The sequence below is a fragment of the Molossus molossus genome, unplaced genomic scaffold (genome assembly GCF_014108415.1).
Source record: "Molossus molossus isolate mMolMol1 unplaced genomic scaffold, mMolMol1.p scaffold_m16_p_15, whole genome shotgun sequence".
Taxonomy (NCBI): domain Eukaryota; kingdom Metazoa; phylum Chordata; class Mammalia; order Chiroptera; family Molossidae; genus Molossus; species Molossus molossus.
Genome location: NW_023425350.1, coordinates 45,088,493 through 45,113,268, shown reverse-complemented (window position 1 = coordinate 45,113,268; position 24,776 = coordinate 45,088,493). Strand labels below are relative to the sequence as shown.

At 36.4% G+C, this 24,776-nt stretch overlaps 1 protein-coding gene across 7 annotated transcripts in view; it reads right to left on the bottom strand.

Moving 5' to 3' along the window:
- EHBP1 (EH domain binding protein 1) overlaps positions 1–24,776 on the bottom strand; it is a 602,469-nt gene that overhangs the window by 258,556 nt on the left and 319,137 nt on the right. The gene's annotated exons all lie outside the window — the stretch shown is intronic.

The following is a 24,776-nucleotide window of genomic DNA, read 5'->3' as shown; positions in this document are numbered from 1 at the left end:
TGTATTTAAACACCCCAGGAATCCTTCAATGCCAGGTGCAACCACTAGAGTCCGGAACGGATTAACCATGATAAACGAGAAACAACTGTACAGGACGACGCTCCAAACAACTAAGTCACCTGTCCAGGGCTAAGGAAGTTTTATCTACATATTACAAAGAGAACAGAGAAAGACAAGTAAAAGTAACAAGTTGAAATCAATCTTAAGAACAAATACTTTCCTATTAAAAGTGTGGCATGTCATTAGAACTCTACAGTAATACAAATACCAAGTCTCTGTTCTGTTTTTTTGTCAGGAGTAAAAAAGGCCTCATGCAGATTCATAACATCTTGTATGCACTAGTATCTTTTACTGCTGAATTTCTATGAATACACATGTAAAAAATTGCTCAAATACACTGCTGGTTTTAAATACTGCTAGTGTGATATTAGAGGTTTGTTTTGATAGCAGACTGGTTTATCAGCTTCCTCCCTCCAATGGGCAAAAAATAGAATTGAAAGCAACTTTGGTTGTCTTTTTCTCTCATTCATTTGAAGATAGCTAGCAGGAAGTAAGAATATAATCTAAATGGCTCTAGCAATTTAGAAGACAGACTGCAGTATACTACTGTGACTCAATAATAACTGCATAAATTATATGCCATCAAATTCATTCAGTATAAAGTTAAAGTTTAAACTATTTTTTAGTTTATAGAAACTAGAATGTATATGGCTGTGGTATTTTCCTTAACTCCCAGAATGACAACTTACAATCATCTCAAAGGACATATAGTTGTTGAAGATATAGTAATAATTTACTAAAATACTTTCTACTCTATTATCAATTTTAAAGACATCTTTATTACAATGTAAAAATATTATGCTACTGCTCTACTTCCTTTAATTTTAAGATAGTTTTGATAAAATACATACATTAATTTATACCTCTAACACATTAAAACTTTTACATATTACTCAAAAATATTAACTGAGGCTATACGCTATGGCCTTCCATTTGAGCATACAAAAAAGCATGGCTTTTTAAAGTAAGATAAAAGGATCACTACTACTACCACCTAAATTTACAAAGTAAAAAAGTGGGTTACCCACATGAGGAGAGGTTTTTTCGCATGTTATCATGTCACACACTCCGTAGTCTTTAAAGTAGTTTGGGCAACAATTCATTGAAAATCTGATTTAAAAAAAAAAACCTTCATACCTTCCTACACAAACTTTCACCTACATTTTAAAGAAATCTCAGTCCTCTGAAGTAAGTCATGCAAGAATTCCTAAGGGTCCCAAGAGTCAAGGTTAAGAGCCTTTGTTTGGTGAGACAGCAAACTGGCTGTGGCATCTTTCACCAGTGCTGTCTTTTGAGGGAAAGACAATTTCAGAGATCCATATGGTGGGATAAGTGACTCCATACATCAATATATATTCTTTCTGAAATCTTTTGCTTATGAAGACCTGCTCTTTGGCCAAGTATATTCATTTCCAAATCTGGTATTCAAGAGTTTCCATGAGCTGGTCCTTTTCAACCTAACCAATTAAGTGATTTCCTTACTCCCTCCACAAGTTTTCCTTCCACATTTATTATTTTCACCTCATTTGTAAAGTCTCTCTCTGCCATTTATTATTAGCATGTATTGAATTCTTACTATACACCAAACATTATGTTGGATGCTTTTTATGTCTTTAATCTCTAATTCTAGTTACTATTTTATAAAATTATCTCTATTTTATAGATGAGAAAACAGAGGTTCAGAAAGGATAAATATGTATAAAGTACAAATGTATACTGCTAGCAAGTATAATTCAAATCCACGTCTAAGCGAGCCCAAAGCCTTATTTTTCTTCCTATCTAATGCTTCTCCAAACTTTCCTCTCAATCACCTTTAACAGTAAAGGAGTAAGGATGCATACCTCTGAGGACCTGAAATATAACCAGAAGCAGCTCAATCAAGATACAACATTTCTTTGAACTCATGTTTCACCTTTAAAATTCACATTATTTTTGCCTCTTTCTCTGAAATAATTCTGTGGAGATGCCATTTTAAAAACACCTTAAAGTATGTATTAGAGAAGAAAACTTACAGAAAAATAGAAACTGACACATACCTCTAAGGATAAACATAGGCATGTTTGAAAATCTGTTTCTTAAACAATCTTGATAACTTCAATCCATATTAACTTATCTACCCCTAATTTCTATTATACTTTTCCACTATCATTATACATTTATCATAGTGCATATAATTTTATTCCTATTTTATGTGTATCTCTGAAACCAGACTTTAGTATCTGAGTACAGATGTAAGTGTGTATCCCCTGTAGTAATTAATTAGTACAGGTAGGCTCTAAGTACAGTGCCTAGGACAATAAATGTTTGATAAGCAAATAAATGGTAAAATGCATGGGGCTTCAAAGTCTGAAAACTTAAGTTTGAGACCAGGCTAAGCTGTTTTCTGTGTGTTCTTGGGCTAGTCACATAACCTCACTGAATCAAATGAATTATAATAATATCCACTTAAGAGAGGTTTGTAAAGGACTGAATGAGGTATTTATGTAAAAACATTTTGTATTCTTTAACAAAACTTATCAAATATTATTTAAGTTATGAAGTTACTACTATTCAGTTAATATAAGTGTAATTTTATTTTAAGAGGACAGGTGAAGTAAGATCTTAAAGTTACTATATCACATCAGCCTAGCTAAGTAAATTTAGAAAGAAAAGTAAACTCTAATAAATTCCAATAAAGTATACCATCTGTTTAAGTGATCCAAGTATCAGGGCACAAAATTATTTTCATAATGGAATACGTTTCATAACATATAAAATACTGTTTTATACATTTATCTACACCCCCCCCGCCCCGTTTTTTAATTTGTCAAAAATACATAAAAGCAGGTAATCCCAATGTTCTCAAAAGCACCTCCCTTCTGCATCAGAATTCTAATTCAGTAGATCTAAATTGGGGCCCATCCAAGTATCTAAATTGTTAAAATGGGACATGGATGACTTTAAGTGAATGCTGACTTAAAACTGACATCAGCAGCTTTTTACTACTATCACCCACCATGTGCAACATGTAAATTTGTAGATTCACAGCAATTATATACTGAAATTTTTAATTCCTTAATTATTATATAATTCAACTAAATGGCTATAAATTACTACAACCCTAGAAAAATAAACTACTCTTTTTAAGATGAAATATTCAAAAAGTAATTCACTGAACTAGATGTTGTTCCACAAAGGGGCCAAGATTTCTTACCTCTGGCTCAAGTTAATACAGTCAACTGAAACACTTTCCATAATCCCTGGAGCTGACAATCAGAGTACGTAATCTCTTATCTGAAATCTCTTATTTAGATTTCAGAAAGGCAATCAAGTACCAATGTCCATATTACAGTGCATAAAATTACAGCACAGTCCCAACTGTGTCTAAGGCAGCACCCCATAATCAAAGATATTATTTCTGCAGCAAAATGAATAAACTTACACAATAAGTGAAATAAATACTACAAATAGCCTCACTTCAAATCAGGACAGGTTTTACCATCAAATGAGTATGAACTAAATTTCCAAAAAATAAACATTTAAAGAGCCTTCAGGTAGTACAGGTTTTGAAATTTGAGGTTACAAAGCCAGGACTGTAAAGACTTTATCTTTTAGGTTTCAATTTATATATCACTTCCATTGGAAAGCTTCCCCTAATACACCAAGACTGGGTTAGGTATTCTTTTTATGTACACATTTAATACCCTATACCTACTCCTGTCTTAGTGGTTGCCTATTTATCTCCCCACAGACTACACGATACCTGGAGTCAGGGGCCACACCTTTTTCACTATTACACTCTCAGTAACTACCAAATATCTGCCACATGGTATCTATTTAATAAATAGTACATGAATAAGCAATCATAGTTACTAAGACTTTAGTGAATTTTATAATATTAACATACTTGCTTGATCTGTCAGGTATGATTAACATCAATGAAAATGAATCTCCACATAATGAATTGGGACAAAAATCAGAAAATCCAATAACAAGGACTATCCAATAGCATACTCACTGTAATAGTATAAAAACAGCGCTTTGTTGCTGCAAAGTAAAACTTTTTTCTCAAATTTGTTAGCGAGGATATTTTACAAAGTAAACTACTACATGAAATAAGTGATCTAACATGCAGTTGTTTATTTACTATTTTATCACAGAGCTTCTTGTATTATATATAGATACAGTACATACAGCTGACAATCCATGTTATGTCCCTTCCTGCTATCATTTAGAATGCAGGATCTAAAGATGGAAACTCACTTTCTTCTAATTAATATACTCTAATAAAATTGACAAATAATTAACAAAAATTGACAGACATTAGGCAAGATGAAAATAGAAAACTAAGTCCTTAAGCAAAGAGGTAGCTATATAAGAATCAGGATTTTGAGAATTTTGGCAGGCTCATAGCACATATATATGATCATTCTTGGGCATACCTTTTCTTTTTTTTTTTTTTTTAAGAGCAACATAAGTTTCTCCATTATATTCTTTAAAGCCAAAGGGTCTTCTAAGAACAACAGAGATGGAATTTTCCTCCAGAAGCAGATCTGAAAATTTTCTGAACTAGAACAACACACTAAATATTTAGCATAAAGAAACCTAAAGAGAAAAAAAAATATTTATGTATGGACTTTCTCTGAAATTTAACCAAAATGAAAGTGAACTGGCTGACAAAGCCTCATATAACTACTAGTTATATGGAGAATATGGCTAATTTATACAGACAGCCAGTCACCATTCACATAATCACCTATAAGAGAAAGTTGACAGGATAATTACAAGACCAGAAAAGCCTGCCTGAAGTATGAGCATCTTACTCTAAATGCAGGAGTTTAATTCTGAGGGGTTAGGAGGAAAGCTCTGTTGCTTCTAATACTATTAATGTTTTTTTCTATGTGAAAACAAGTAATATAACTTTTCAAGAAATAAAATAGCTAATTTTGAACCTTAGGCCTACTCAGTCAGAATGATCATCTAAAAGGAAGTTTCTGTTGTTTTTTTAATACCTTTGTAGTGGATCACCTTTTCTGACATGCCAGTATCTTTTAGCAAATTCCCAAGCTGATGGTATTCAAAAGTGACCTTCATTATTTACTTTAAATAATCTGGTTAAAAAAAAAGTGGAAGGATTGATGAAATAAGTTTGACAAAATACTGAAGACTGTTGAAGCCGGGAGATGAATACATACATAGAGGTTTATAGTATTATTCCTTCTACTTTAAAAAAAAACACAACTTTTTCTTTTCTCTTTATTGATTTTAGAGAGAGAGGAAGAGAGAGATAGAAACATTGATAAGAGAGAACATCGATGGCCACCTCCTGCATGAACCTGACTAGGGATCGGGCCCACAACCTGGGCATGTGCCCTGACTGGGAATCAAACTGGCAACCTCTTGGTGCATGGGTCAACACTCGACCACTGAGCCACACCGGCCAGTTATTCCTTCTACTTTTGTGTATATCGGAAATAATCTTAAAGATTTAAGTTGATATTTTTAAAATGCTGAGATTAGATTTATCCAAGCTGCTAAATTTGTATGAAGGAAAATATCAGTAGAGGTTCTCTATATACTGCTTTCAAATTTCTGAATTATTTAGAAATCCAAAGGGGACTAAGGTTCTTGGGTTAATAAGAACATGTTTGAGAAGCTTATACTCCAAAAAAATGACTTAAAGAGACCTAATAATACAAGTATCTTCCATGTATCATCCTTCCTTAAATGGAAACTGATCGGTGCTGTGTAGGGCAATGCTAAACTCTCTCAGCAGTAATCACTATGGCTAAGCACATGAATTTTCCTGACATCCCACAGGAGTGAGAGAAGTCCACTTCCTTCTTAATTGGCTGCAGGGAACAGGGTGGAGAAAGGACTGGCTTCCTAAATACAAATTTAAATGAACTACAAGGAGAAAAAGTATCTCATATATAGTATATGATATAGTATGCAATACCAACAAATATAGCTATAAAGGCACTATTGATTTAATCACTCTTTATTTATTAACAGAAGAACAAAAAGTGAAGTATGTTCTTAAGGGAAGTTTGAACCTCCTGTCCACCCACTCAGTGTTACTTTCACACAGAAGAAATGTCAACAGGGATTGATCAGGTTCAAGTAAGTTACTGGGTCAGATTTCTAGCAGGTGGAACATTAACTGGTAGGTTATCACTAGAGCTATACTAGGTCAAATGTCCTACCCTTAAAAAGCTGGGCCATCTCACATTATAAATTGTTGTATTGGTTATATTAGGAAGAAATGCTTCTAATTTTTTAGATGTGGGTTGTGGTATTCTTATATGTATTATTCACTCTTTAGACCTTTGGAAAAGCGGTGATGCACAAGAGGCTTCCCCCTCCCTTCTGACAACCATCAGTTTGTTCTGATGAATCTATGAGTGTGTTTCTGTTTCGGATTGTTTGGTCGCTTGTTTCGGAGGTTCTTTTTAGATTCAACGTATAAGTAAATTATATGGAGATTTCAAAATGGCGGCGGAGTGAATGGAAGCTACACAGACCGTCTCCCAGAACCAAACTGGAATTACAACTATACCACAGACAAATTGACGGGAAAAAGCAACAGAAAAGCAGCTTGCAAGGACCATATAACCAGGACACTGACTCGATCCTGGTAGGATTGCGAAGATGTGAGACGGGGGCTGGGAGCCCACAGAGAGCAGCGGTCTTAGCTGGGAGCAGCGCTCTCGAGTTACACTCCCAGGCGGCTCCACAGCGCAGAGCCAGGACAAAGGCTAAAAAAGCCACAGCCACTCACCTTGGGCTCCAGCAGAGGGAGGGCAGACTGGACTGAAACTATGTGGGGACACTCAGAGCTATTGCTGAGTTGCTGCCAAACAGGACAGTGGCCATCTTGCTCCTTCCCAGGGCTCTGGGGAGAGGCAGCAGCCCCTCCCTCAGAGATCCAACCCCACCCTGTGGGCCACTGAAATGCTAATTGATGTTCATTAACAACCAGCATCTGCCCCACCCTTGGGAAATCCCCTTGTGCTGAGCACCTGAGGGAGTTTTTCAATCAACTGACAACCCAAAACTCTTTAAGTAACCTCCACTGCTAGCCTCCAGGCAAAAAGCTACAGGATAACAGTACCTTTCCTGGGCTAGCAACTTTAACCAGGAAAGTAAGACTTGACAGTGGTGTTTAACGTGGGTCCTCCCTCGCTTATCTAAACCCAGGAGAAGAAGCCACAAACAACAGAACACCAACACCCACAGGGAAAACTTGACAGGCTCCAAAGCCCACTGTGATAGGCAAAATGGTGAAACACAGAAACAGAAGCCAAATGAAAGAACAAGAGACCTCCACCAAAGATGAGATCAATGTGGAGCAGTTAAGCAAGTTAACAGCTAGAATTCAGAGCCATGATCTTGAGGAAGCTCAATAGCATGAGGAAGGACATAGAGATGCTGAAAATAAACCAATTGGAAATTAAAAACCACCAAAAAAGAGATAAAAAATGACATATCAGAAATGAAAAACACATTGGAAGGTCTAAAAAGCAGAGCAGAGGAAGCTGAGGACCAGATCAGCTAATTAGAAGACAGGGTAGAAAAAAATCAACCAATCAGAAAACCAAAGAAAAAATAATTAAAAAGAAGAAAGACAGCTTAAGAGAACTGTGGAACAACTGGAAACGTAATAATATTCGCATCATAGGAGTCCCCGAAGAAGAAAATGAGCAAGGGTTAGAGAATATATTCAAAGAAATAGTGACAGAAAACTTCCCTAATTTGGTGAAGGAAGAAGGCATTCAAGTTCAAGAAGCACACAGAGCCCCAAGTAAGAAGAACCCAAACAGGCCCACAACAAGACACATAGTAATTAAAATGACAAAAATTCAAGACAAAGAGAGAATCCTAAAAGCAGCAAGAGATAAGCAACAGGTTACCTACAAAGGAAACCCCATAAGGCTCTCAGCTGACTTCTCACAAGAAACACTACAGGCCAGAAGGGAATGGCATGAAGTAATCAAGGTCATGAAAAACAAGGATATGAATCCAAGGCTACTCTACCCAGCAAGGCTATCATTCAAAAGAGAAGGTCAAATAAAGAGCTTCCCAGACAAAAAAAGGCTAAGGGAATACATTAGCACCAAACCAGCACTGCAAGAAATGTTAAAAGGACTACTGTACTTAGTAGAAGAAATAAAAAGAAAAATATAACCACACTAAACAAAACTGGCAATAAACAAGTACGTATCGGTAATCACCTTAAATGTAAATGGAGTGAATTCTGCGATAAAAAGACACAGAGTAGACTTCCGGTCAAGATGGCAGCGTAAGTAAACGCGGTATCGCGTCCTCCCACAACCACATCAAAGTTACAACTAAACTACAGAACAACCAGCATTCAAAACCGCCTGAAATCAAGCTGAATGGAAGTCCTACAACTACGAAATTAAATCAGCAGCCACATCCAGACTGGTAGGAGGGGCGGTGGCGCGAGGGGCAGGTCCCACACCCAAGTGTGGCGGATAAAAATCAGGAGGCTCCCGCGGCTGGGAAGGTCCTTCCTGAGGACTGAGGGGTCCCCGTCCCACACCAGGTGCCCCGCTCAGGGTTCCAGTGCCAGGAAGAGAAGTCCCCATCACTTCTGGCTGGAAAAACCAGCGGAAACTGAGGCTCAGGGAAGCTGAAGCGGCTGGAGCCCCAGGCAGTTCCCTAAAGGGCCTGCGCACGGACTTATCGGACTCTCTCCCTCTAAGCTTGGAGGGGAGGCAGCTCAAGGGGCGCCAGAGACATACAGGGAGGAACTGAGCTGTTTGGCACTGGAGCAAGGGCTGGAGAGGGGGCTATCTTGGGGACAGACGTGCTGTCAGAGGCCTTTGTTCCTTTGGTGAGCCCTCCCCGGGGGCGGCAGACAGTCTCCATATCTGGGACTCCAGCAACCTGGCTCACACTGGTAGCCCCGCCCTGCTGACTCCCTGAGGCCCCACCCCGCCCCACACAACTTTCAAGCCCACCCAAGCTGTTGCCAGTTGCTTAACCATAGGATTGGCCTGTCTTGGATCCTGCTTCAGGTTTTTCCTAAATTCTGTCAAACGAGCAGCATCTGGTCTCAGAGAGCCCCATACCTCTCATTAAGTAATACACTGAAACAAACACAGGGAGGCAGCCAAAATGAGGAGACAGAGAAACAGGTCCCAAATTAAAGAACAGAACAAAACCCCAATAAAAGAACTAAGCAAAATGGAGATAAGCAACCTAACAGATACTGAGTTCAAAATACTGCTTATAAGGATGCTCAATGAACTTAGTGAGAACCTCAGTGAACTTAGGGAGGGCCTCAAGAGCATAAAAAAGGACCAGTTAGAAATCATGGATACACAGTTAGAATTGAAGGAGGCATTAACTGAAATAAAGAATAATTTACACAGCTTCAATAATAGAGTATGTAAATCCAAGAAGCAAACCATCGATTTGGAATATAAGGAAGCAAAAAATCCCCAATCAGAACAGCAAACAGAAAAAAGAATCCAAAAAAATGAGGATAGTGTAAGGAGCCTCTGGGACAACTTCAAGCGTGCCAACATTCGCATCTTGGGGGTGCCCGAAGGAGAAGAGAGAGAACAAGAAATCGAAAACCTGTTTGAAACAATAATGGCAGAAAACTTTCCTAACTTGGTGAAGGAAACAGACATACAAGTCCAGGAAGCACAGAGAGTCCCAAACAAGATGAACCCCAAGAGGCACACACCAAGACACATCATCATCAAAATGCAAAACATTCAAGACAAAGAGAGAATCTTACAAGCAGCAAGAGAAAGGCAGCTAGTTACCTACAAGGGAATTCCCATTAGGCTGTTAGCTGATTTCTCAAAAGAAACTTTGCAGGCCAGAAGGGAGTGGCAAGAAATATTCAGAGTGATGAAAACCAAGAACCTACAACCAAAATTACTCTATCCTGCAAAGCTGTCATTTAGAATCGATGGACATATAAAAACTTTCCCAGACAAGAAAAAGTTAAAGGAGTTCATCACTACCAAACCGTTATTATATGAAATGATGAAGGGTCTTTTTGAAGAAAAAGATAAAATGTATGAACAAACAAAATGGCAATGAATACGTATCTATAAACAATGGAATCTACAAACAAAATGAACAGGTAGAACAGAAACGTTTATTCTCATAGATACAGAGAACATTTTGTTGGTTGCCAATTGGGAGGGGGGTTGGGGGAATGGGTGAAAAAGGTGAAGGGATTAAGAAGCACAAATTCATTGCTAGACTGACAAACCTCAAAGGGAAAGAGGTTTGGGGGGTGGGAAGAAATAAACCAAAGAACTTATATGCATAACCAATGGACACAGACAATAGCGTGGAAAAAGGTGGGAGGGGGGCAGGAGTGGGGAGGAGGGGGTCAATGGGGGAAAAATGTAGAACATCTGTAATACATTTTACATCCAACAGTAAAGATCTGAAAAAAAAAAAAAAAGAGACACAGAGTAGCTGATTGGATAAGAAAGCATGACTCATCTATATGTTGTTTACAAGAGATGCACCTCACAACAAAAGACTCACATAGGTTGAAAGTGAAGGGATGGAAAAAAATTTTCCAAGCAAATGGAAAGCAAAAAAAAAAGCTGGGGTAGCAATACTCACATCTGATAAAATAGATTTCAAAATGAAGGCCATAACTTGAGACAAAGAAGGCCACTACATAATATTGAAAGGATCTATCCAACAGGAAGATATAACCTTGATAAACATATATGCACCCAATATAGGAACACCAAAATATATTAAAAATCTTCTGGAGGACTTCCAAGGAGAAATCGACAGCAATACAATCATAGCAGGGGACTTCAACACCCCGTTGACAGCACTGGATAGATCCTCTAGACAAAAAAAATTAGCAAGGAAACAGAGACTCTAAATGAAGCACCAGACCAAGTGAATTTAATAGATATCTACAGAGAATTACACCCCAAAACCACAGAATTCACATTCTTCTCAAGTGCACATGGGACATTCTCAAAGATAGACCACATGATAGGACACAAACTAAATCTCTACAAGTTCAAGAAGATTAAAATCATATCAAGCATCTTCTCAGACCACAATGGTATGACACTAGAAATCAATTGCAACAAGACCATGCAAAGACATTTCAACACATGGAAGCTAAATAGCATGTTATTAAACAATGAATGGGTTACCGAGAAAATCAAAGAAGAAATTAAAACTTCCTGAAAACCAATGAAAATGAACATACAAACACAAAATCTGTGGGATGCAGCAAAAGCAGTTCTGAGAGGGAAGTGCATAACACTACAGGCCTACCTCAAGAAACAAGAAAAATTTCTAATTGACTGTCTAACCTCACAACTTAAAGAATTACAAAGCAAACAAAAAGAAAACCCCAGAGCAAGTAGAAGGAAGGAAATAGTAAAGATCAGAGCAGAAATAAATGACATAGAGACCAAAAAAAAACCCCAAAAACAATTCAAAGGATCAATGAAACAAAGAGCTGGTTTTTCGAAAAGATAAACAAGATTGATGGACCCTTAGCTAGACTCACCAAGAAACAAAGAGAGAAAACCCAAATACACAAAATCAGAAATGAAAGAGGAGAAGTAACAACCGACACCACAGAAATACAAAAGATCGTTAACAGCTACTATGAACAACTATATGGCAACAAATTCGACAATCTAAGCGAAATGGACAAATTTCTAGAAACACACAGTCTCCCAAAACTGGACGGAGAAGAGATAAAAAACTTGAACAGACCAATAACAACTAAGGAAATTGAAGAGGTAGTCAAGACTCTCCCAGCACACAAAAGCCCAGGCCCAGATGGCTTCACGGGGGAGTTTTACCGAACATTCAAAAAAGAACTAACACCCATTCTTCTCAAACTATTTCAAAAAATTCAAGAAGAAGGAAGACTTCCAAACTCGTTCTATGAGGCCAGCATAATTCTAATTCCAAAACCAGAAAAAGACACTACAAAGATAGACAGCTACAGGCCAATATCCCTGATGAACACAGATGCCAAAATCCTAAACAAAATACTAGCAAATCGGATGCAGGAACACATCAAAAAATATATATATATCCACCACGACCAAGTGGGATTCATTCCAGGGATGCAAGGCTGGTACAATATTTGCAAATCAATAAATGTGATATACCACATAAACAAAATGAAGAATAAAAACCCCATGATCATATCAATAGACGCTGAAAAAGCATTTGACAAAATCCAGCATCCATTTCTGATAAAAACGCTCAGCAATGTGGGAATAGAGAGATCGTGTCTCGACATAATAAAGGCCATATATGAAAGACCTACAGCCAACATCAAACATCATACTCAATGGGCTTCTGCACAGCAAAAGAAACAATCATCAAAATGGAAAGGCAACCCACTGTATGGGAGAACATTGTTGCCAATGATATATCAGATAAGGGGTTAATTTCCAATATATAGAGAGTGCTCATACAACTCAACAAAAGGAAGACAAAGAACCCAATTAAAAAATGGGCAGAGGAGCTGAATAGACACCTCTCCAAATAGGACATACAAATGGCCAAGAGACATATGAAGAAATGCTCAACATCACTAATCATCAGAGAGAGGCAAATTAAAACAACAATGAGGTATCACCTCACACCTGTCAGAATGGCCGCCATCAACAAATCATCAAACAACAAGTGTTGGCGAGGGTGTGGAGAAAAGGGGGCTCTAGTACACTGCTGGTGGGAATGCAGACTGGTGCAGCCACTATGGAAAACAATATGGTGTTACCTCAAAAAATTAAAAACTGAGCTTCCATTTGACCCAGTGATCCAGCTTCTAGGAATATACCCTAAGAAGCCTGAAACACCAATCAGGAAGAATATACGTACCCCCATGTTCATAGCACTATTTACAATGGCTAAGATCTGGAAACAACCCAAGTGTTCATCAGTAGACCAATGGATAAAAAAGCAGTGGTACATATATACAATGGAGGACTATGCAGCTGTAAGAAAGAAAGATCTCTTATCCTTTGAGACGACATGGAGGGACCTGGAAAGTATTATCCTAAGTGAAATAAGCCAAGCAGAAAAAGACAAATACCACATGATATCACTTATATACGGAATATAATGAACATAACAATCTGAGGAATACGGTAGACCCAGAAACATGAAAGTAGGGCGCAGACTGACATCCCTCAGAAGAGAAGGTGGGGGTGGGGGTGGGTGGGAAGAGATAAACCACAGAACTTATATGCATGTATGCATAACCAATGGATATGGACAACAAAGCCGGGGACAGGGTGGGAGGGGGGAGGGGGGTGCCAATGGGGTAAAAAAGGAGAAACATCTGAAAAAAATAAAAATAAAATAAAATAAAATAAAAGAAAATAAACCTGCTGCCCTGGCCGGTTTGGCTCAGCGTTTAGAGCATCGGCCTGCAGTCCAGTGAGACCCGAGTTCAGTTCCCGCTAAGAGCGCATATCTCGGTTACAGTTTGTCCCAGGCCCTGGTTGGTTGTGTGGGTGGCAGCTACTTGATGTGTCCCTTTCACATTGATGTTTCTCTCTCCCCCCCCCCCCCACTCTATCTGAACAAAAAATGGAAAACTGTCCTTGGGTGAGGATTAAAATAAATAAATACATACATACATACATATATACATAAATTATATGGCATTTGTCTTTCTGTGTCTGACTTATTTCACTTAGCAAAATACCTTCTCGGTCCATCCACATTGTCCCAAACGGCAAGATTTCATGATAGCCACTCTGCCAGGTGTGAGGTGATATCTTAGTGTGGTCTTGATTTGCATTTCCCTGATTATTAGTGATGATGTTTATCTTTTCATGTACCTGGTGATCAGCTGGATGTCTTCTTTGGAAAATGTCTATTCAGAGCCCTTTTTTTTTTTTTTTAATCCTCATCCGAGGACATTTTTTTTTTCCATTTTTTGTACAGACAGAGTGGGAGAGAGAGAGAGGAAGAGAGAGAGAGGGAAACATCGATGTGAAAGGGACACATCGAGTGGCTGCCACCCGCACGACCAACCAGGGCTGGGGACAAACTGCAACCGAGGTACGCGCCCTTAGCAGGAACCAAACCCGGGCCTCTCCGGACCGCAGGCGGACACTCTAACTGCTGAGCCAAACCGGCCAGGGCCAGAGCCCATTTTTAATCAGACTGCTTTTTGATATAGATTTGTATGAGTGTTTTACATATTTTGGATATTAACCCCTTACTGAATGTATCATTTGCAAATATCTTCTCCAATTCAGTAGGTTGCCTTTTCATTTTGTTCATGGTTTCTTCACTGTGCAAAAATTCTTTAATTTAATGTAAAGCTACACCAGTTTAAATGGAAGAGAGTATAAGCTATAGTTCCTAAAAAAGATATCTACTCTTTACCCAGCCGTCAGAGTGAGATCCTTGGCCAAGATGACACAGGAAATATATAATAATTTGAGAAAAGAAGAAGCATTTATATATATATTTTTTTTTTTCCTCTGAAAGAAAAAGTAGAGGTAATTTATCAGAATACAACTTTGAGCCCTGGCTGGTTTGGCTCAGTGGTTAGAGAGTCAGCCTTCGGTCCAGAGAGACCCGGGTTCGGTTTCCGCTAAGGGCATGTACCTCGGTTGCAGTCTGTCCCCGGCCCTGGTTGGGTCGTGTGGGTGGCAACCACTTGATGTGTCTTTTTCACATCGATGTTTCTCTCTTCCTCTCTCTCCCTCCCATTCTATCTGAACAAAAAATGGAAAAAATGTCCTCAGGTGAGGATTAAAAAAAAAAAAGAAAAAGAATACAACTTTGAGAGATCAAGAGACTTACTTGATTTCAGAGGAAGATTCAAACTTAAATTTAATAAGGCCAGAAACTGATTTTCATATTGTTTATATTGTATTGTTTGAGCTATTACATTATTTCTATTCGTGGTATAATATTGTCAGGTAAATTTGGTTGGGCATGCAATCTTGTTCAACATAATCCAATAAAAGAAAAAAAAAGAGGATTTATAGTATTACCTTGGAATTAACATGCCATCCTATCCATTTAAAAGGCTTCTGGAGGTAACATCAAATAAACAGCAATAAACGCACTGAGGAGCCAAACTGCCAACTCACTGGTCATATGCAGAAACAGTGGGAAAGACTGAATAGGTGTCCCCAAGAAAACACATTTTCAAACTCCACTGATCTCCTCCAAGGAAGAGACAGCACCTCAAGTTAATCACATGCCTATTATTAAATCTACTGGATTAACAGTTTAAAAATAATAGAGGTCTACTGTTCTTTAGTGAAGAGCTCATTTTCTTTTTGGGTTTTTTTCTTTTTCCTTCCTCTAAATTATCTCATCAAGAATGTTTACTACTCTAGCCCTGGCCGGTTTGGCTCAGCGGTTAAAGTGTCGGCCTGCGGTCCTGAGAGACCTGGGTTCGGTTTCCGCTAAGGGAGCATACCTCGGTTGCAGTTTGTCCCCGGCTCTGGTCAGTCGTGCGGGTGGCAGCCACTCGATGTGTTCCTTTCACATCGATGTTTCTCTCTGTTCCTCTCTCTCCCTCCCACTCTACCTGAACAAAAAATGAAAAATGTCCTTGAGTGAGGATAAAAAAAAAAGAATGTTTACTACTCTAAATCCACCATTACCCTTACCTGATCTTTCTTTCCTCTTCTTAGAATGGTTTTTTTGTATAACTCCACTTTTTTCTTAAAAACTAAAGCTCTGCTGCAGCCACTTCCTCTAGAGCAGTGGTTCTCAACCTTCCTAATGTCGCGACCCTTTAATACAGTTTCTCATGTTGTGGTGATCCCCAACCATAAAATTATTTCTGTTGCTACTTCATAAATGTAATTTTGCTACTGTTATGTCTTAAGTGACCCCTGTGAAAAGGTCGTTCAAACCCCAAAGGGGTCGTGACCCACAGGTTGAGAACCACTGCTCTAGAAAGTCTTTCCCAACTGCCCTCCTTTACAGTCCCCTAAGGATATATATCTTTTTTCTTGTATTTCTTTCTTTACACATATGACACCCTCACTAGTTTATATACTTCAAGAGGACAAGCTACTTTATGCCATCAAATATAAGTCTCCCTTGGTTTTTAAATGATGTGCCATTATTTTATATAGCGCTAAGAAAAGGGAAAAAAACACTACCAGTTATAATTGTGAAACACCAAATATGTAATATTCCAATTTCAGAGAAGTTAAAATATGAGAAGGGGGAGAACATGCATCTCAGAATCAAAACTCGGCATGCCTTAACTGACTCTGTATCTTCAATATTAAAATGTCTAGGCATATAGGAAATGCACACAAAGTGTTTGCAGGATGATCAAATGAATGAATGAATTCAACTTTGATACTTTTCATCAATATGCATTTTGGGATTTATTCAAAAACTAAAATAATCTAAAAATAATTTTTTTAATTTTTAAAACTAAGACCTATAGATATAATTTATAAATACACTGATTCTAATTTTAGTTGAATAATGTAAAGCACCAGGAAGAAAAAAAGTTTTTTTTTGTTTTCTAAATATAACTGTTATGGCCTTCACATTTAAATACCCTGTGGGACCCTGGCTGGGTAGAGCAGTGTCCCGATATGCCAAAGTTGTGGGTTTGATTCCAGGTAAGGGCACATATAAGAATCAACCAGCCCTGGCCAGTTTGGCTCAGCAGTTAGAGCGTCGGCCTGCGGACCAGAGAATCCCGGTTTCAGTTCCCGCTAAGGGCACGTACTTCAGTTGCAGTTTGTCCCCGTCCCGGTTAGGGTTGTGTGGGTGGCAACCAGTCTCTCACATGGATGATTCTCTTTCCCTCTTCCCCCCATCTCCCTCCCGCTCTATCTGAAGATAAATGAAAAAAAAAAAAAAATGTCCTTGGGTGAGGATAAAAAAAAAAAAAGAATCAACCAATGAATGCATAAATAAGTGGAACAACAAAGTGACGTTTCTCTCTGTAAAAATCAATTCAAAAAAAATAAAAGTAAAATACAGGGTGGGGCAAAAGTAGGTTTACAGTTGTTTGTATGGAAAATTATACAATAATTAATGTAATACAAGAACAAACTGTGTTTTGTATCCTCAACTGTAAATCTACTTTTGTCCCACCCTGTAAAACCCACAGTGTCAATTGCCTGGGTGAACAAACATTATTATGTTATGGTAGATAAAAAAAAGAAACATCCGTTCCTTTTTTTTTTTCTTTATTGATTTTAGAGAGAGAGAAACATCAATGACAGAGAACATCGATTGGCTGCCTCCTACATGCTCCCACTGGGGATTTGGCCCACAACTTGGGCATGTGTCCTGACCAAGAATCAAACCAGTGACCTCTTAGTACATGGGTCAACGCTCAACCACGGAGACACATCGGCTGGGCACAGTATCCATTTTTGATGATCTGTACTAATAATAGGAATATAGATGATAAATAATCCAAAATAAAGAATAATTTAAAACTCATTTATATTTGTTTTTGAAGTACATTCATATATTCATATTGCAAATAGATAAACACAAACATAGGACTGTCAGGCCTAGAGGTAGATATTAATAAATTACCAGCACTTGTTTAATTTCAGGAAAAAAATTGGTTCCTATTCTTGGATTAAATTTATAAGGAGAAGATACCCTATCAAAAAAAACTGAAACCTTTACACAGGTGGAAATATTTTTAAGTTTAATCTAAATGAGATATAAGTTGCCTTGTCACTCATTTAAGATAAAGATCAAATCTAGATATCATTGAGAGGTATAAGTGGTGTAAAGGAGTGAAAAAAACTAAAATCCTGCAAAAAATAAATTTGGAAAGCTATCTTCCTTTCCTTTATCATTTTTCTATGTCCTCTTTTCAGGAGGACATAGAAAAATGATAAAAGTCGTTACCCCTTACTGAGCTAGATGCTTTACATACATTATTTCTAATCTTTAATAACCTATGAAGTAGATAGTGATACCATAATTTTATACCCGAGTACACTGAGACTATAAAAGATTAAATAACTTGTCCAAGGTTACAAAGCTAACTGTAGGAAAATCACCTATGAAGTTTTCATTTATGTGTAAGTAGCTTTCTGGTCCAAAGAAGAAAGCTAAGAAAAAATTAGGAAATCGTCCCTGTGACCAAAAACAAAAGAACCAAAAATAAATAAATAAAGACAGCATTATCTCAATTTACACAAAGAGTCAGGAAGGCTGCTTGGAGAAAAAATATTCAGAATTCTAGGAACTGATAAATTCTGGAATTCCATTTTGCAATGTCTAGCAGCAGTCAACTAAATAATCCCAATAGCATTTAGCCTGAAAATGCACAATAATTTAAGACTGCCTTTACTAATCTAATACATATATACCTCATAGATTTCTCACTACAGAAGGCAGATTTAAAAATTCTCTATGAATCTACAGTTTCAAATTATTTCTTTTCATCTGTCACTAAGAGAAGTAGTTACTACATAGGAGTTAAGGACGATGACCATGAAGAAAGACAAGACTGGATAAAATCCTAACATCTCAGCTATATAACCTTGATCAAGTTACTTAAGCTAAGTCTTTCTTTATAAAATAAGGTTATTAATATCTGACTCATAGTTATTGTAATGAATAAATGAGATCATGTGTATAAAGCATTCCACATAGTATCTGGTACATAGCAAGTGCCCAATAAACTTGTTAGGGTAATGTCCCTTTATTACTTCTGTTTTAATGTGATATTTTATATTAAGCAAAAACTTAAAATGTTTTTATTGATTGTACAAGGAAAAGACATGTATCAAATTTCCATTCAAGGTGTCAGAACACTTTTCAATGTCAGGACAATTTACAAAAAAACTTTTCAACAAAACCCAGCTTTTACAAGGAGAAATAGACTTTAGTCCTTAGAAATTCACTAGTTCTTCTCTACATGATGTGGAAGCACATTTAAAATGTAAGACAGAGCACAACATTTGTAATATGTTATTGCTACAGTAATAGAACTGTTTCTCCAGATGAGAGTCAATTTCATCATTCACCACTGAGGGGAGCTTCAACCTAAAAAAAGGTTTATATAGACTTCCAAGGTTATTTTTAAACTTTTTCACACCTCACAATATTTGTTTAACAAACTCTTATTAAAATATATTTTAAATTAATTTGATAAAAATGCCTGAATTCTCTTTTAGAGATCTTACAAGGATTAGGAAGGCTCATTGTATCCATGTAATAAAATGGAGATCCCTACCCATAACGTCCTTGCTTTTGCTCCACACAGCACTTATCTAATATACTATATATTTGTCATGTATTTAACATACACTATATATTTACACTACTTAACATAGTATATATTTCTCACACATTAATTTTTATTCTCTCTCTCATGTGCGTGCACACACACGCACACAGGAATGTAAGCCCCATGAAGAAATTTTTTTGTGTTTTATACAACACTGTATTTCTAGTACCTAGAACAGTGCCCAGCACAAAATACCTGCACAGTAATTAACTACTACCGAATGAATGAACTAAATACTGGTTCATTTATTTGAAAGGTTAAAATACATTAGAAGATGTCAAGTATAGTAGTCCCTCTTGTCCACAGTTCATTTTTTAAAGTTTCAATTACCCACATTCAAAATATATTTGTGGTCCAAAAATATTAAATGGAAAATTCCAGAGATAAACTATTCATAACTTTTAAACTGCATGTCCTTCTGAGTAGCATGATAAAATCTTGCTCTGTCCCACTTTGTCCAGGGAGTTAGTTAATCATCACTTTGTCCAGAGTATAGGCTATCTGCCCATTAGTCATTTAGTAGCCTTCCAGGTTATCAGATTGATTGTTGAGGTATTGCAACACTTGTGTTCAAGTAACCCTTTTGCTTAATAATGGCCCCAAAGAGCAAGAGTAGTGATGCTGGCAATTCAGATATGACAAAGAAAAGCTGTAAAGTGCTTCCTTTAAGTAAAGGTGAAAGTTCTTGACTTAAAAAATTATATGCTGAGACTGAAAAAATGAATCTTCTATCCATAAAATTGCCTAATTCATAAATTAAACTTTATCTTGAGTAGGTATGTATAGGGTTCCATTCTATCTGTAGTTTCAGGCATCCACTGGGGGTTTTGGAATGCATCCCCTGTGGCTAAGAGGGGACTACTGTAAAGTGAACTTCTACCTGAAAAATATAGTATCTACATATACTGAATTTTGGTTTAAAAGAAAATATCTAAGACCTATTATTTAATCCTATAGATGAGTATATGGACATCTCATGAGAATGACTTGTATAATATACAATTATAGTAGAATCCCTCTGAAATTATCTGAATGGCACAGAGAGTTAGTCAATTAAACGGAGTAGTAGCCTACTAAACATGTTGACACAGGATGTTTTATTGAAAGAATGGAAAGTATGAGGTAATCTCTGTATATTAAGTAGAGGTTGATCAGAAAAACCTCTATATAATGGCATATGGATCCTTTACATACTATCTCACTGCCACTAGAGTCTACTTTTTAAATTTTTCTTCAATATAGTTGGATATTTATGTAATCTCTCCCTCTCTCTCTTTATTTTTATTAGCATTTATTTGATGCAGAATTTGCTCCCAGGACGTATGTTTTTGTTTCTTCAGTTTCTTCTGCAATATTTTTTTCTTCTGGTTTAGGAACAATCTGCTCTTTTTCAGTAGGACCATCTCAGTGTGGCAAGGAGACCTCATGTATGGGATAATCCATCCACGAGCTCTGTAAATTCTGCACTACATCTTGGGGCATTGTTCACCTGGATGTGTTCAATGAACAGAGAATCTACATCTAAACCCGTAAGTTCAGTATCACTCTCTGCATTTTTAAGCATGTGCAGCACAAATTCAGCACTCTTTTGGGCCACTGACCCTGCATCTCCAGGAGTACTGTTTGGCCTGGGCACACCTACCAACTCCATCACTGTTAACAAAATGGCATACATTACTTCTATAAAGTGACATCTTCAGATATGCATACCCTTCATGGCCTGGGCAGTTTCATGAGTGTTCTTAAAGTGAATATGAAGATTTAAACCTCTTGATTTGCATGATTTTGTGGGGTTTTCTGGATCAAGTAAATAGCAAACCATTTTCAGAGCTCACCAAAGGCTGCTTGCAGGAAGAGCTACAATTTCTCTCTTAAAAATAATAATCCTTACAGGATTTCTAACAGTTAATTAAGTTTAACTATAATCATTCACTCACTCTTCTAACCAGTATGTATTAACTATTACACAAAAGACATTAACTAAAAATAAACTGTGCTATATACAGACATAAATGGAACAGAACTTTTCCCCTATTAAATTTCTTATCCAAACAGGGGTCCTGTTAGCATCTCAGAAAACTGACCTAGATTTTCCAGAGCAGGTAAAATGATTTAACACCCAGATAGGAAAGAAAAAAACTATTCTCGAAATTCATTTATTCCTCTAACTATATAGGAATTGGTCCAGGCAGAAAGAAATTATGTTCCTGCACAATTCTGGTCTATTTTCCAGGTAAGAATACACTACTTTTCCTTTTTGTTTTGTTTTAGGTTTAATTATACAACCTCATCCTCTGAGATTAAACAGATCACAATTTGTAATAGCTATCCTAATTTAAAGTATGTAAATTAGTATATTCTCTTTTAAGTTAATATATTCTAAATGTTTTTGTTATAATGTGTATTCATGCTCTTTCCTGTACATTAAGACTATAGCAATTTCACAATACTTCTGAAGTCTGGTAACTATATACAACGTAAGTAAATGTGATAATGGATTATTTAATATTTACCTTTCTCTCTTTAACAACTCTTTAAAAAATAAACATGGTGCTAGTAAAATAGGTCAAATCCCATAATTGTCTCTTTAAAAAAAACCTGTTGTAAAACAGGCATAAGCCAAAAATAATAAAATCATAAGAAATTCATCTAGTAAATGTTATTTTCTTGCATTTGGGTTCCTAGCAAGCATTATTAATTGTTGTCATCATTACTGATAGCTGAAAAACTGCCTCCCTACCACATCCTGATTAATTTTAATTTTCTTCAAATTACTTCTTCAATACCTAGATTCCCCTAAGTTTTGGCTACCTCTTAAAAGATGGGTATAATTTTTTCTTATATCGATAGCTGAGAAATTAGGTTTCTGCTACAAAAGCTAACATGAAAAGTGAGTTCATACCACAATTCAATTTTCCTTTTTTAAAAATTAAACTATAGTTGACATACAATATTATGTTGAATGCCATAAATGTTATTCAACATTTACATACCTTACCAAAGTGGTCACTGATATTAATCTAGTAGCCATCTGTCACCTCATAAAGGTTGTTAAGATACTATTGACTCTGTTCCCTATGCTGTACATTACAGTCACCATGACTTATTTTACACCTCTTACATCCCCCTTCACCTTTTTCACCCACCTAATTAAATTTTCTTTTTTTAAAATCTGACATAGGAAATAACTATTACAGAAACAAGGTGTAGTAGGAAAAGAATTGTTGTGCTAAAAACTTCAGAAGAGGAAACTCAACAAAACTCATATTTCATTCCAAATTTAAAAGTATAAAGGAAATACATATATTGGTATGGATTTTTTAAAGAAATATATAAATTAGGGAGATGTTAATTTATTCCAAAATGGTACACTAGATAATTATCTAAAATCTTTAAAATATTTCAGTCTTCATGAACTTGAAAACCAAAAATTTGATCTGCAAAAAGGTAATTTTCAAAAAGTTTATAAAAATATTTCTATCAAGTAAAACAAAGTCACAAACCTAGACGAGCCCTCTGAGATCAGTTAGCAGAAAAACTTCATTTTATAGACGAAGAAACTGAGTCCTAGAAAATAATCTACTGAAGGTCACCCGCTTTGAAGATACAAAATCAGGGTCTATATTCAATTCTAACACAATCAAAAGTTCATGTTTTCTCTGTACTATGATATGGAAGAAAAAAAATATATATATATATATATATTTCAAATAAAAATAAGAGAGACAGGAGGTAGAAAATCTTTGTTATCAAAAAGCATAATGATGGCTGAGATTCTCCACAAATCCAGTGGTTTATCCACTACATAACTCAGAGTAAGGTTTTCAAAATCATTGGATGCCACAGTAAAATTTAACTCTAGTAATAGTTCAATTAAAATCTTGGTTTTATAATACAAATAATAGTTAAAAATCATCTATATTTATTGGATTTTTATAAATGTAATTTATTAATAAACAGTTGTAGAGAAGGAATGCTAACAAATGTTATTTTCCATTTTCCTCCTATAGCCATTCCCTTACCTCACAGTCACTTTTCTAGCAATTTTAACCATTGGAGTAAGAAATATGCAAATGAGCCCTGGCCGGTTTGGCTCAGCATTTGAGCGTCAGCCTGCGGTCCAGAGAGACCTGATTCGGTTCCCACTAAGGGCGCGTACCTCAGTTGCAATTTGTCCCCGGCCCTGGTTGCTTGTGTTGGTGGCAGCCACTCGATATGTCCCTTTCACGTTGATGTTTCTCTCTCTCTCCCTCTCTCACCCTCCCACTCTATCTAAACAAAAAATGGAAAAATGTCCTCGGGTGAGGATAAAAAAAATAAATATGCAAATGAGAAAAATAAGCTTCTAAGCTTAAATAAATATGTTTTCATTAAAAGGTTATCAAATATACTTTTTGACTTGAGAAACATATACCTCCAAAGGAAAATGACAATTCAAAATATACTCCTTTATCTCATGATCCACTTAAAATCTGTTTCATTTTAAATTTTAATTTTTCTCTATTGACCTTTAAAATACCTTTATAAAAAAAAATGTAACATAGAACTTAATAATTTTTCCTAAAATCCCGTAGCTTTGAAAGCCTTTTGCATTTACACCTAATCTATGTCATGTAACTTTTTTTTTTTTTACTTCCACCTTTCAGTAGGTTGGTTAGTTCATAATGTATTCTTTAGAAATTTAGAACTGGTGTGGCTTCTCTATCCTAAGAATAATTGTATTGTAAAAATACCTTTCAAAACAAATATAAAGTTAATTTTTACATATTTTTATCATTAATTACAACCCAAATTTAATGAGCTAATTCTTTAACACATCAGGTTAACAAACAGACTTCAGATGTATAACACAGCCATGAGTAACATCCATTGGGGAGAAGCTTCAGATATGAGGATGAAAGTTAGCTTTTGAAGCTGTAACTAATTTCAAGAAGTCTAAGTTTGTTTGTTTTTCAAACTTCAGTGGCTACTCCAATATAATGTTCAAATATATCACTACAGAAAAGCCCAAGTGTTAACATGTATGAAACTTCAACATGACATTGGCTTGACATCCAGCCATCAGAACTCCACTTGCTATGTTTGGACCTGATCTACCTCCCAAGCTTCCCAGATCTTTTGGACTAAAAATGGCCCAGTTACTGCTGGAAAAAGTGTAATAATCCTTTTATCACTGAGGTACAAAACAAAATCACTCAATATGCTGACTGGGGAAGAAAAAATACACTGCAAAGCAATGTTACAAATCTATTATAAATATATTTTAGAACTTTAATGGTGATCATGATAATGATGAAAATTATTAAAACTAACATTTACTAAAATTAAGTATTTAATCCTCACAACAACAACATTTATGGCTGAGAAGTTAAGAAACTAACCATGATCACAGAACTCGTAAGTGAAAGAGCTAGGACTTAAAATCAGGTCTATCTGACTCTAGAACCCACACTCTTAATTTACTGTA